We start from the raw sequence: 12831 nt of genomic DNA on the forward strand, positions 1-12831 counted from the left end.
GACTTTTTCAGTGCAGGTCTTGTACCCAGAGTTGCACCGCGGCACAAAACACTTTTTGCCCATTTCACGGCTTTCTCACTCGAATAGCATGACCTGCCATCGCACAAAAAGAATAAACGAGAAAGCAACGTGGCGACAACTGCTTTGCCACAGTGGCTTTGTCTAGGGCGGACCAGAGGCCGGCGCGCGCCGCTGTAAGCCACGTGACTGCTCCTGCCATCTCGCGGCGTGACGGCGCGGTGGAACCGAAGTTCGACGCAGCGAGCGCATGGCGCCGGTGCTGCGTCGTTCCACCTGTACTTCTAACACCGTGGTCCCGATGTTGTGCACGGTGGTGTGCTGTACTTTGCGTGGAAGTCCACTTGGGCGCGTCAATCCGGGGAATTCGGCGAGGATGGCGGGGTACGGCGAATGATTGTCAACACTGAGTTGGGCGGTCGTTCGCTGTGAAATGTCCCAGGGGGGCGATCGGAGATCTCTGTTCGTTCGCGTTCGTTCTGCGGTGCCTACGTCACAAAAGTGAGAGGAGGCGCAGCTCTCCCGCCTGGAACCGCCGAGAGGAAGAGGACAGCCAATCGTGAAGCGGAAAGCTTTCCGGAAGTAGACGCGCATCCTGTGACGTCGGCACGGGGACCGTGAAGCGTTTCTCGCCTTTTAATAAATATAATTACTTTACAGAAAATTATTGCTTTTGCTTCTCAAGCTCAAACGCTTTTTCAAACAGCAACAGCTTTGAGTAATGATATTTAATAATGTTAGTTTTTTTTTGACGTTGTCGCTAGATGGTGTCGCGCACGAGAAAAAAAAAAGAGAAAAGTAGCGGCTGACGTAGTTTCAAAATGTCGTCCCATCGCAACGTCTGCGTTGGTTCTCGGGTGTCGGATCGTCAAAATGAGCTTCTGCTGGCTTTTTCACAGCGACCCTCGTGAACGACGGCCGCTGGAGCCGTCGTTCACGAGGGAGGACCGGGACGACATGTGGCAGGAGCTAGTAGCGCTTTTGAACGAAGAATTCCCTGCGCGTAACACCAGAGCCCAGTGGCAGGCCCAATGGAGGAATGAGCGCTACTATTCGCAGCAGGGTCTTGCCAAACTCCGAGGGCAGCAGAGGCGAGTGCGAGCACAATTGTATTGTGGTCGGTCATCTTACACGTCCTGCTTGTGCTTTACAGCGGCACCCGAGGCGGCCAGATTTCGGATTACCGCGGCCGTGTCGTGCTCGACAGAGACGAGTGTGCGAGGCCCAGAGTTCGGGTGGTCTGAATCGGTAAGCACTGGCTTAGAATATCATTGTTACTTGTATGCTGCGAACAAGTGAGCTCATTTGCTTCGAGCCATTACGCGCTGTTAGTTTTACTTTTTCAAACAATATCGAGTGGATCACCCGGCAGCCGCGTTAGCTGAGGTGCTAACACGTTGCACCGCCCAGAACAGAATGCGAAACAGCCACATTTGCGGTGATGACGAAAGAACAGCCGCGAACTATATTTCGAAGCTCATTAGAGCACCCTACGTGTTACAACCCATTTCTCAGACCCTCGAGTCGAGTGAGGTGCGTAGCCAGTAGGCTTGCCCCCCCCCCCCCTCCACCCCTCTCTCCGAAGTCTGTGTGTCATAGCATGCCGCTGTTGAAACATTCTAAAAAAACATTGCTATTGTCCACTTCCACTCCATACTTCTTATTGCACTCAGTGTGTCAATCAAGAAACTTCTTACTATAACAGGTGAGCCCTGCTCCAGCTGCTGCTGGTGTGGCTGAAGAGGATGTGGCCCAGGATCTTCCCCGTGCCCCAACTCGTAAGTTTCGCTGATGTTTTTGATTAACTGTAGATGGCGTTACATGCTCACAGGTGATGCTCATGCGTGCAGGCATATGTTTGTGAAGAGATGACATCTGTGGGCATAAAGATAAAAAGCTGCACGAAAAAAATTTGGCAAACGGTTGCAGGAGCTAGTTAGTTGTATGCATAACTGTCAGATGGAATAAACAGGTGTCCTGCCTTGCAGTTATGGTGAAATGTAGCAAAAAGGTAGCATTGCAAAAATGTTCAACATCTTGAAATGTTTCCCTATTTTGTCAGTTGCTTCAAAAGTGAAACTGAAAATGTGCTATTGCTAAATATACTGTTCAAAAAGCAAGCTCGTTATATAACTTCTTCACATAGCCATCATACACAAATGCACATTTTTGCACCTGTGTTACACCTGCTTGCTGTATGTTTTGCATACTGCAGCAGCTAGGGTTTCGGAAGGAGATTGTGTCAGTCATCGCGTAAAGCCGGGCAAACGATTGTGTAGCCCTGAAAAGGGCTGTTTGGTTGCTTCTCATGCAGAGGTGGTTAGAGGTGTGAGATGCGTTTGATGAGATGAGCGAAAATGAATTCCGGCACCGCTTTGGTCTGTCCAAACGAAGTGCGTTGGTTGTGCGGTGAACCAAGCACCATTCATGGATGCCATTGGGTCAGTGGATTTTCAACACAGAGGAAATTGTTGCACACACTGAAACTCTTCACGAACAGAAGCTTCCAGCGAAGAGTCGGTAGCAGAAAATTTATAGATGATAATGGCAACACATTTCTTGGTTTCCAGCTCATGCCGCAGCTGCGAGATGGGGGCAACCGGCAGGCCGAGGCGCTGGAGTTACTAGCCGCAAACACCAGGCGGCAGGGCCAGGCATCATTGGAAAGCTGCGCCAGGTTCAACTTCTCGGTGACGTGGTCCACGAACTGCAAGGCGTTGGTACCCTCGCCCGGGCCCTCATTGCAGCGGAAGCCACCTGCACAGTGATTTGTAAAGACTAGTTGTACATACATGTAGATTTATTTTTGTTCACATCACGAGCTATGATACGCTTGCTTGCTTCAATGGTGCCCTGCAATTTTTTCTCAGTTAATTTTCTTTTTCTGCATATCAGAAGCACTGATGTGCTGTTTCATTGTACATGCATTCAGAAATTCAGCAGTCATGCATTCAGCAATTTTGTAGTATATGCACATAGTGCACTGTAGTGTATCTTTATGTTTACAGTGTATACGTGTAGAATATTGTGGCACACTGTACGTTTTCTATCGATTTTTACACATCCTAGAAAAAAAGAAATGCGTTTGTGAACGGTCTAGGTTGCACAACAATTTTGAAATATTGCAAGACCAAAAAATAGTTGACGAATACGTGTTCTGTTGCTTAGAAGTGTTTAGACAATAGGATTGGGTACAAACAGAAATCAATAGTAGAGGAAGACATATCAGCAACCAACAACTTGCATTTTTTTAGCGAGTTCGATTAATACCGGTTCGACTGTGCCTTGTTTTCATGTAATACAATGACTTTCGTGCTGCGAGACGCGTGTGTTGCTGCAGAGGAGCAGCAGGCACTTTGTAGTAACTCCATTTGTATATTATAAAAGGGCGCTACTTTTATGTTCTTTTCCTTGGCATAAGGGATATTTATTTACTCTGCTTTTTATGTGCATTGCTCGCGATACTTGTAATAAAATTTCACTTCTTACACCACCGTTGTTGTTCACCTCATTTAAAAGCACGATCCTTGTTGCACTAAAGCTAGCGCATGTTGCTGTGCTGATTCAACAGCCTTTTCAGGTTACCACTTTGGCTCCGAATGGCACCATGTGCCATTCACAGGTGAGCTCTCACTTGTGCTTAGTGTGAAGCACCATATTTTACAACCTGGTCGAAGTATTTCATCAGCATGGCATTGTGTGACAAGGGGAATAGGTCGACAAACTCACTCATGAGTCGATTCACTCAGATTCAGATCGAGCTGTGAGTCCGGGTGAGTAATACATTGGTGAGTTCGATTCCGGGTGAAAACATTTTAGTGAGCCTGAGTCCGAGTGAATCCGCTTGAGGAAAATTTTGGTGAGTCTGAGTGAGCCCCAAGAGCAAAATATATTTCACGAGTGAGTCAGGGTGAGCTTCACATTTTTTGCCAACCTATTCAAGGGGGTTATTCATTGATAGGAGAATGCTGTTTCGTTGATATGTGCAGCAAACATTTGAAGTGTAGTAAAAAAAACAGTCATTTGTTTATGCCAGTGACAAACACAATGAACAAAGACAAACACGCACCACACAATGCTGCCGAGGTCGTTGCAGGCGGCGGCGTACTCTGCGCCGATGCTCAAGCATGCAGGCCCAGTGGTTCTCGAAACAGGTTCACTACACGGTTGCGCTGCTGCTGGCTCCCGTTGTGGTGGTGGTAGCTCAGCTGCTGCTGGCAGCAGCTCAGCATCGTCTGTGTCGTCATCGTCCCCTTCGAGAACAGGCTTATGTGCCGCCAACGCAATGTCGTGCAGAGCTGCACAAGCAGCAATGATGCTTGTGCAGCTCTGCACAAGCTTACAGCGTTGCACCACTCCACAACATTGCGCATGGCGGTGTGGGCCTTGTTGTAGTGGTTATCAGGGGTGCCACGAGCTGGGCGTCCGGGCACTGGTGTCAGGAGTCACGGTTCTAATGTGTAGCTGGAGTCTCCTGCACGAGGGCGGCATGACAGCTGTAGTGATAACGTCTTGAATGTGGCAAGCATTGACAGCACTTACCAAGCAAGCCGAAGTTTTGCTTCCAGGTGCTGACGGAGAGGGCTCCCCCGCCATACCCAAGAGTCATGACATGACCCCAGGAAACATGGACTGACATCCAGAGGTCGGCATCACATGTCTGCAGAATTCAATTCAGTCAAAATTGTACCCATAAATGACCTTCGGTACAATGTTGCGTATTATGTTAATGTAACTACATCTGTCTGCACTGTTACTGACTGTTGAAACATAGTTATGAACAAATCATCGACAGGGTAGGACTTGTACCATAAGTTCTAACACGAGGACAATGCAGTGTCAAAGGGTAGTCTGCATGTTTACTGCTTGGAACAACCCATCTTCCAGCCACCAAAGCCTTTTAACCAAATTACTGCTGTATGTTTAAGGCAATGTATCACAAGATATCTACAACACGAAAAACTTCGACTGAAAAAAGGGTTATGAAACAATGCGTATTTAATGTATGTACATGCTCGGGCGCGTTCCGAGGGACCGAAGTAAAGTTTATTCATCCATCTATGTAATGATCCATGTAACGTCCAGCACGACAATGAACAATAAGGGCATACTACGGCACATTCTGGGAGCGCTAATCTCAGCAAATACAAATCGAGAATCAAGCTTCAGGTACACATGGCGAACGAGCAACGGTAATATTATGCACTGTGCAGGCCGCTGAACCAAAGTGTACTCCGCGTCACATGATTTCATCGCTTATCCTAAGCGAAGTGCCCTGAAACGATCCAATTCCCGTTCTGGATAGATCGAAAATACCGCTCCCACTATACTCAGTTGCAACAGCCTCAGTAAAGCGGAAAGTTTAAGCGATATAAATGAAACAATTTGCTACGCATACAATGCATGGATAATACTCACGATCATGGTGTTGAATGCGTAGAGTCCCTTCCCCGACATGTAATGAGTCGTGTCCGCGGAGCTCAGGCCATGGGGCTTCGGGATTGCGATGAGCGTACCATCCACGCACCCGACCACAACGGGAATCCGCCCGAGCCGAGCGAACGCCGCCTTTGTTAGCTCCTTCGCGTCCGTGGTCTCGGGAAAGGCCACCCACCGTTTCTGCCCGCCAACGACAGTAATGGCGTGTGCCACCTCGTGGATGGTTTCGCTGACGGACGACTGCGACAGGCCGATGAATTCCTCGCTGCCGACAGCTCGCTGGAAGCATCCGCTGGCAAAAAATCTCAGCGCAGACAACACCTTCCGCTCTGTTGAAATCCCACTGGCTCGTTGGCACCCGATGACGGGGTCGAGTTCGTCGCACAACCAACGTACCGTACGTTTCGAGAAACGAAAGCGACGCCGGAATTCACACTCGCTCATCTCTTCAAACGCATTTCGCACCTCCTACCATTCTGCATCTGCTTCGAGAAACTCCAACGTAGCAAGGAAGCACCGTTGCAAGCGCCATTTTCTCAAAATCAGCTGTTGCGGCAGCCGCAACCGCCGCATCACTCGAAATACATGCCGTGCGACGCCATTGTTCGCTCGAGAGAACGCGAGCGAACGGGCTCGCTCTCCGTTCACTTTTAGCAGACGACATGCTCGTTATGACGCGCAATGACGTCACCAAAAAAGAAAACATCAACGAAAAAAAAGAAATGGCCACGCCCCTTAGAGTGGCGTGAGTTGTCCGGCTTCAGCCAATCGCGTGCGATCATCAGAACGAACGCGAACGAACGGCGCAGAACAGAGATCTCCGATCGCCCCCGAGGTCGTCAGGCCTCGGAAAGTCTCAAGTTCCAGCCATCGCCGAAGGGGGGCGAAAAAATCGACCCCGTCGGAGCTAAAAAACAAACCATAGTGGCTCCGTTCAAATCTGCCCTCGGCGACGCCAAAAAATCCGCCAGAGGCACCGTAATAAAAGCAATATTTAAGAGAAATACAGCTATCATTTCCGCATAAAAGTGCTTTTTCTTGTGTAACTGAAAGTAATGTTTGAATGATGAGTAAATTCGTTGTTTATTGATTGAAAACATATCTGCCTTGTCGCTCACCGCTGACGGCCGGCGCGCGGTGGCGAGCAAGCGGACCGTCGCTGTGACTAGTGACGAAGCGCAAAAAGTGCGCCGCTGCGTCTCGGGTGCCGCAGATAACGCGGAGAATATGCGCAGTTATCGTCCGATGGTTGGCAGCTGGTTTGTTGCTCTCCGTTTTCTTGCGAATTATATCGTTAATGTTGTCTAAAATACGCATGAAAGTTTTTAAGTGCAAAGCACTTTATAGTCGACCCTGAATCCGCCGTCCCATAGCAACGGCGCGAGGAACGGAGAGGAGCGTCTGTAGCAACGGCGCAGCGACGTCACACCCCACGTGACTGCGCGCGCTCCGCCCTCCGCTCCGTGGCTGCTCGCGCCCCGCGCATTGCCTGTGGTGATGTAGGCCGGCGGCGAGACGCCGAACGAAAGCGTGCGAAGCGAGCCGAGCACCCCGAAGCCGATCTGGCGCGGGGACGCACGATGCGTGAGCGAGCGCGGGCCCTCGAATTCAATCGGCCGGACGCGCGCTTCAAGCGAGACTTCCTGGACCGCAGCTTCGGATATAGCTGCGCGGTGTGCGATCGACTGTGGTTGGACAACAACCTGAGCCCCATCTCGGGCGTGCGCAACGCCGCCAACAAGTTGAACGCGTTGCGGGTTCTTTGGAACGAGTTCGGAAGACAGATCATCGTCATCAGTAAAAGTGCTTTGCACTTAAAAACGGCCACACCTCCGTGGGTCGGCTGGCGCGTGCTCTCTCGCTGCCGTCTCCTTCGCTCGGCTCTGCAGTTTAGTCGCGCGCGCCCCCTCATAGCATCACCCCGTGCTTCGCACTTCCTCATACTCCCCTTCGGGGAAATGCGGTTTTTTTTAATTCACCGATGCAATCAAACTGCAATTATGGTGGGCAGTCGCTGTGCTACTGTATGGTGCCGCAGGAGCTGCGATACCGGCGAAGGCGTCAGTTTCCACAGGTTCCTCGACGATGGCAGGTACGCGTACTTTCAAGCTCAGCGTTTTTCTTTCTGCTTTGTGACCTCGTTAACATATCACACTTCACTGTTCTCGCTTTTGAGTTGTATGCTAACACGTGTGGACAAAGCTGCTATTTCACTTGTACTTGCAAGGTCTGGTGGGCTCAAATGAACGAGTGAATTATGCGATGGCATGAGCGCGACTTGGCCAGACTGTTGATGAAGCTTACTTTCCAGTGGCGATGTCACAATAAGAGAATGACCGGTATAGAAAATCGTTTCTCCCTTCTCTGTAATGCTGCACCTCTTTGAGGCCTTGTATATATCCCATTTATGGGTTGTTTCATCGGTATCACGTGTTAAAATGCTCATGTTTTCTGCCATTCTGTAGGCATCCACTATGATGTGATTTCTTTGCGTGAACCTGCTTGATATTCTCAGCCTGACCGCAATATGTTGTAATAACAACAAACCCGCGGGTCTTCAGGTGTACTCGTTGAAAGCAAGTACTGAAACTGTAGCAAAAAAAAATGATGCTTTACGCCTGTCCTACAATACAAGTTGGTTATTGTGAGCGCTAGCTGACGGTGGAAACGGGCAACAAACGTCATCTAATTTGTTTTGTCTCTCTGAAGTACCGCGAAGGCTAGTCGTTTACGAGCTCACGATGCCTGAACAAGGGACTTTTACCGCTTGCTCATTGTCAATAAAGATTATCGTTCCTTCTACTCACTCGTGAATTGTTCTTACTGGTGCCAGTTGCCAATGTATGCCTTTCGGTTCCATGTAACCTTCGTAAGCACAGGTACTGCGTTCGGAAGGGCGCTTTGGCGTCCTGCTGGGCGTATCGACGCGCTCAAAACAAGCGGGCGAAAGATAACGAGACCTCCGTAACCCTACGCGAGTCCCGGCCTCTTTCGTCCACTTCTGTTTAAAAAGGACAGAATAAAAAACCAGCCGAGGCACCCGCGCATGCGCATACGCACCCGGTACGGAATAAAAAAGGCAGCCATTTGCTTTTTTCTACATAAAAAAACAATAAATTTTGTTTTCCGCTTCCTGTTTACGCAGCGCCATCTCTTGGGTGCCTTCGGTAGTTCCATGCGCTACCGCTGCTTATCTTTCGTACCGTTGTCAAGGCTACAGTTTCCCTTCTCTAAACTGGTTCTTTATTCTATGAGGTCGTTGCGGCAGTCCGGAAAAAGGTTGTAGTGGGCCAGCAAGTCTGAGCCGATGATTGGCTCGGTGACGTCGGCGATGACAAAGCACCAGTGAAGGTCGTGGCGTAAGTTTCTGAGCTGGATGTGCAGGCGGAGCGAGGCGTACGTCTTGATTGTGGAGCGGTTGGCCGCACTGAGCTCGAAAGACGTACGCGGACGAGTACCTTGAAGATGGGATCGCGGGTAGCAGCAAATGTCGGAACCGCTGTCGACAAGGAACCGCTGCTTCGTGGTTTGGTCGGTGACGAAGATGCCACGGCCTCCGGGTTGGCAGCTTGCGGTCGTCTCTACAAGCTACTGTTGGCGCTTTCCGCCTGTCCCACGGAACTGGGTGGCTGACATTGCCGGACTCTGTCCCCGAAGCGTCGGTGGTAGTAACACGGGCCGTCGTTATGAGGTTGCCGAGACGAAGTGGTGTTACGGTCGTGGCTTTGCAAGTGGTGGTGCTGTTGCATGGGAAGACGTTCACTCAGGCGTTGTTGAATGGAGGTGAGCTGTCGATCGATGTCGTCGATACGGCGAGCAAGCTCTGTGTTATCAGCGGTGCGGCGACAGCCTGGATGGTGGGCGACAACTGCGGCAAGGAGGCCTCGATGACGCGATCAGCAATCTCCGCAAGTTCGTCGAGGGGTAGCCCAACCTGATCCTGCATAATTGCCTGGACGTGCGGCGGGAGTCGTTGGAGCCAAAACACTCGCACGAAAGAATCCTGGACTTGCATGTTGCCCGCGAGCACACGCGTGTGGCGCAGGAGCTGTGAAGGTTTGCGCTCAGCAAGCTCTGAGGAGTGAAGTTGTATCTGCTGTTCTTCCGAGAGCGACAGGCGGTGGAAAAGTGGAGTCTTCAGTTGTTCATAGAGGTTGGCCGTTGGTGGGTTGGCGAGGATATCCCGAACCTCGTTGGCATAACGTGCTTCCAGGTGGGCGACGACGTAATCGTAGCGGGTCCGGTATTGCGTGATGCGCCCGGGACAACTGGGCCTCGACCTGGGCGAACCAGACCTCGGGCGAGTCCACCCAAATTGGCGGAAGCTTGAGAGCGACACGCCAGGTGTCGTATGAGGCAGCGTGCGGGATGCCTTATCTAGGAGCTCTGACGTCCTCAGCGGAGCCTGCAGGCATGGCCTCGGTTGTGGAGGCCAGTGTTGCCACTGACTTTCGAGTAAATGTCGCCAAACGACGAGCACAAAGTCGCCAAAAGTCGCCATTTTTTTACAAGTTTCGCCAAATAAGTCGCCATTCTAGATATTTGCGGCATATCCTAGGAATAAGAATTTCTGCTTATGTATAGCCCCGTAGCATACAGTGCCATTCGAAGCCCTTAAAGTGTACTGACATTTCTCAAGGCCAGTCGCATCGCCCGCTTCACCATGGGTGTGCTTGGTGCACCTGGTTCTCCGACTAGCCGCAAGATGTGCGCGGTGGGGCAAGTATGAATGGATAAAACGCTCGTTATGTCCTTCCATCCCTGTCCGCTCGTTTCAGAGAGAAAAGTGTGGTAAACCTTGGGCGAAAACCGCGAAGGCGTTGTTTGTAGACAACTTTACATCCCCTTATATGAAAAAAAGAATTAACAGGTTTATTGAAAGTAGTAAGACAGAAGTCTTACAGGTACCGTTCATTAGTGAGTCTTATACCTCTCAGTGTGAACTAATTATATGATACGGGACGCCACTGTCCCTTTCCTATAGTCACTTATATCTACCCGCGTCAATCCGATGCGTTATAATTGAACGGGTAGACAGTGTAAAATGTTATATAGCATTTGTTTTCATTGCACACGCTCACCGAGAACAGTGGAAAATGCCTGAATAAATACTTTTTTTTATTGCCCAAACACGCGCGTATCCGCCAATCTTCGCTATACGAGCTCATTTAGGGGATACTGCAGCAGTCAATAAGTCGCCAAGCTACTCAGAACAGTTGGAGCTTTGGCGGAACAAATGGCCGAAACACACGACCAACCCGTCTTCTATCCCCTTCAGAAGCGAAACTTTAGAGAAGCTCTGAAGCATCTAGATGAGTCTAGATGAATTGAGGACATAGAAGCATCTAGATCAATTGAGGAGATACACACGAGTTACAGGACGGACATACCGAACGGCACGTAATGTGCACCTCAAGACCCAGAAAAATACAGAGGATAGTGCCGCTCATTCGTTGTGAAGACACTGAGCTTAGGATGCATAACTCAGTGGAGACCTGACCCGAAAATCGCCAAAAATTCGCCATGTCGCCATTCATAAATTTAGGTCGCCACGGGCCTCTCAAATTCGCCAATTTGGCGAAAAGTAGCCACCATTGGCAACCCTGGTGGAGGCGTTGCGAGAATGCTGCTGTTGCTGGGTCTGCAGTTCTTGTTGAAGTTGTTTCACTTGCTGGCGAAGAGCGATGATGGCTTCTGGGTCGGCCATGGTGATGCAGTTTCTGCGGTTTCCGGGTCACAAGATGTGGGATGCCGTGTCGATGGAAGGACGCATCCCAACATAGAACATAACAATTATTTATTAGCGTAGTAGCAGCAGCGGGGCGAGCATACCGAATGGTTAGCGAAGAAATGAATACTTCCGAGCTTGGCAGCTTGGGTTATAGCCCCCGTCGGTGACGTAAGCCTCCGGTGACGCTGCGATGGCACTGTCTCTTATCGGAGGCGTGGTGCAGCATGCCGCTGTGTCAGCCGGGATAGCTAGTGACGAGGCGGAGAAGCTGCGCTGGTTTGTGCGCATTGTGCCGCCACACGGGTATGTGCCACTGAAAGCGGATAAGCTCCTAGCATATTCATCGACGCCTACTGATAGCCAATCGATAACCAATCAATAGCTAATCGATAGTCGTTCAATAACCACTAAATTCTAGAAAATGCTTGGCACTGCTTAGCATGGCCCGAATAAATCTTCAATGCCTAGTGATAGCCAATCGATAACCAATCCATAGCCAATCGAGAGCCAGTCAATAGCTATGTGATAATCGATCAATAACCAATAAATTCTAGAAAATGCTTGGATGTACTTAGCATGGCCCAATATATTGGCCAAAGCCTAGTGATAGCCAAACGATATGCAATCAGTAGCTAATCGATAATCGATCAATAACCAAGAAAAGCCGGAAGATCTCTTGCACTGTCTAATGCGAAGCAGCCAGCAAAGAGCTGCATACATCTCCTTGTTTGTCTTTATTCATGTCATGACATATGGTTCACTAACACATATTTGTCATGCATCTAGGAACGTACAATCTGGTATATACTATGCCACTGGAACGTACATTCTGGTGCGTACAATGCATGATCGGTTATTCATGTTCGTCACGTACTCATGTCGTGCCACGCCATGCCAGTTTTTGTATATATTCAGTAACAAAACGGCCGGAAGCGCACTAAGACAATGTCATGTAAATCATGCCCTACATGGCATGCCTGTCATGATTGTCATGTTACCATCTGTCATTTATGCTCTTCGTGCAGTCACATCGCGCAATAACAATTATGTTGTATATCAAGCTCGCAAACCGGCCGGGAGCGCACCATGAGCGTGACATGCAAATCATGCCCTACATGGCATTGCAAATCAGTTCTGCGGAAACCCGCAAGGTGGCGGAACGGTTAAGAAAGGGAAAATAGACAACCACCCGTTTGTAGCACGAAGCCACGAGGAAATCCATACGGATTTCCTCGTGGAAATCCCTACATGGCATGCATGTCATGTTACCACCTGTCATTTATGTTCTTCATACAGTCACGTCACGCAATACCAAATGTGGTACATGTCAAGCTAGCGAAACGGCCGCGAGCGCACCATGAGTGTGGCATGTAAATCATGCGTTAAATGACATGTGTATCATGATTTTCATGTCACCACCTGTCACTTATGTTCGTCATACAGTCACACATGGAGGAAGGAAAAATAAGGAGAGGCCCTGACGTCACATTCGTGAAGCCTCCACATCGCAAACACCCGTATCGCCTCCTAGCGAAGGAGCCTCGAAACATTTCGCGATTTCCGCCGTGTCGTTTGAAGGCGCATGCGCGATTCGAGCCTTTTTTTTTTTTTTTTTCGCCGTGCAAGCGGCGCCGCCAGCGCCG

At 49.8% G+C, this 12831-nt stretch overlaps 1 protein-coding gene and 1 long non-coding RNA gene across 2 annotated transcripts in view; one reads left to right on the top strand and one right to left on the bottom strand.

Moving 5' to 3' along the window:
- LOC119397698 (tachykinin-like peptides receptor 86C) overlaps window positions 1–12831 on the bottom strand; it is a 907940-nt gene that overhangs the window by 516634 nt on the left and 378475 nt on the right. The gene's annotated exons all lie outside the window — the stretch shown is intronic.
- On the top strand, window positions 1170–3400 carry LOC125757731 (uncharacterized). Its single transcript, XR_007415488.1, has 3 exons — window positions 1170–1266; window positions 1724–1796; window positions 2589–3400. It is a non-coding gene; the product is annotated as an uncharacterized LOC125757731 (long non-coding RNA).

The sequence above is a fragment of the Rhipicephalus sanguineus genome, chromosome 1 (genome assembly GCF_013339695.2).
Source record: "Rhipicephalus sanguineus isolate Rsan-2018 chromosome 1, BIME_Rsan_1.4, whole genome shotgun sequence".
Taxonomy (NCBI): Eukaryota; Metazoa; Arthropoda; class Arachnida; order Ixodida; family Ixodidae; genus Rhipicephalus; species Rhipicephalus sanguineus.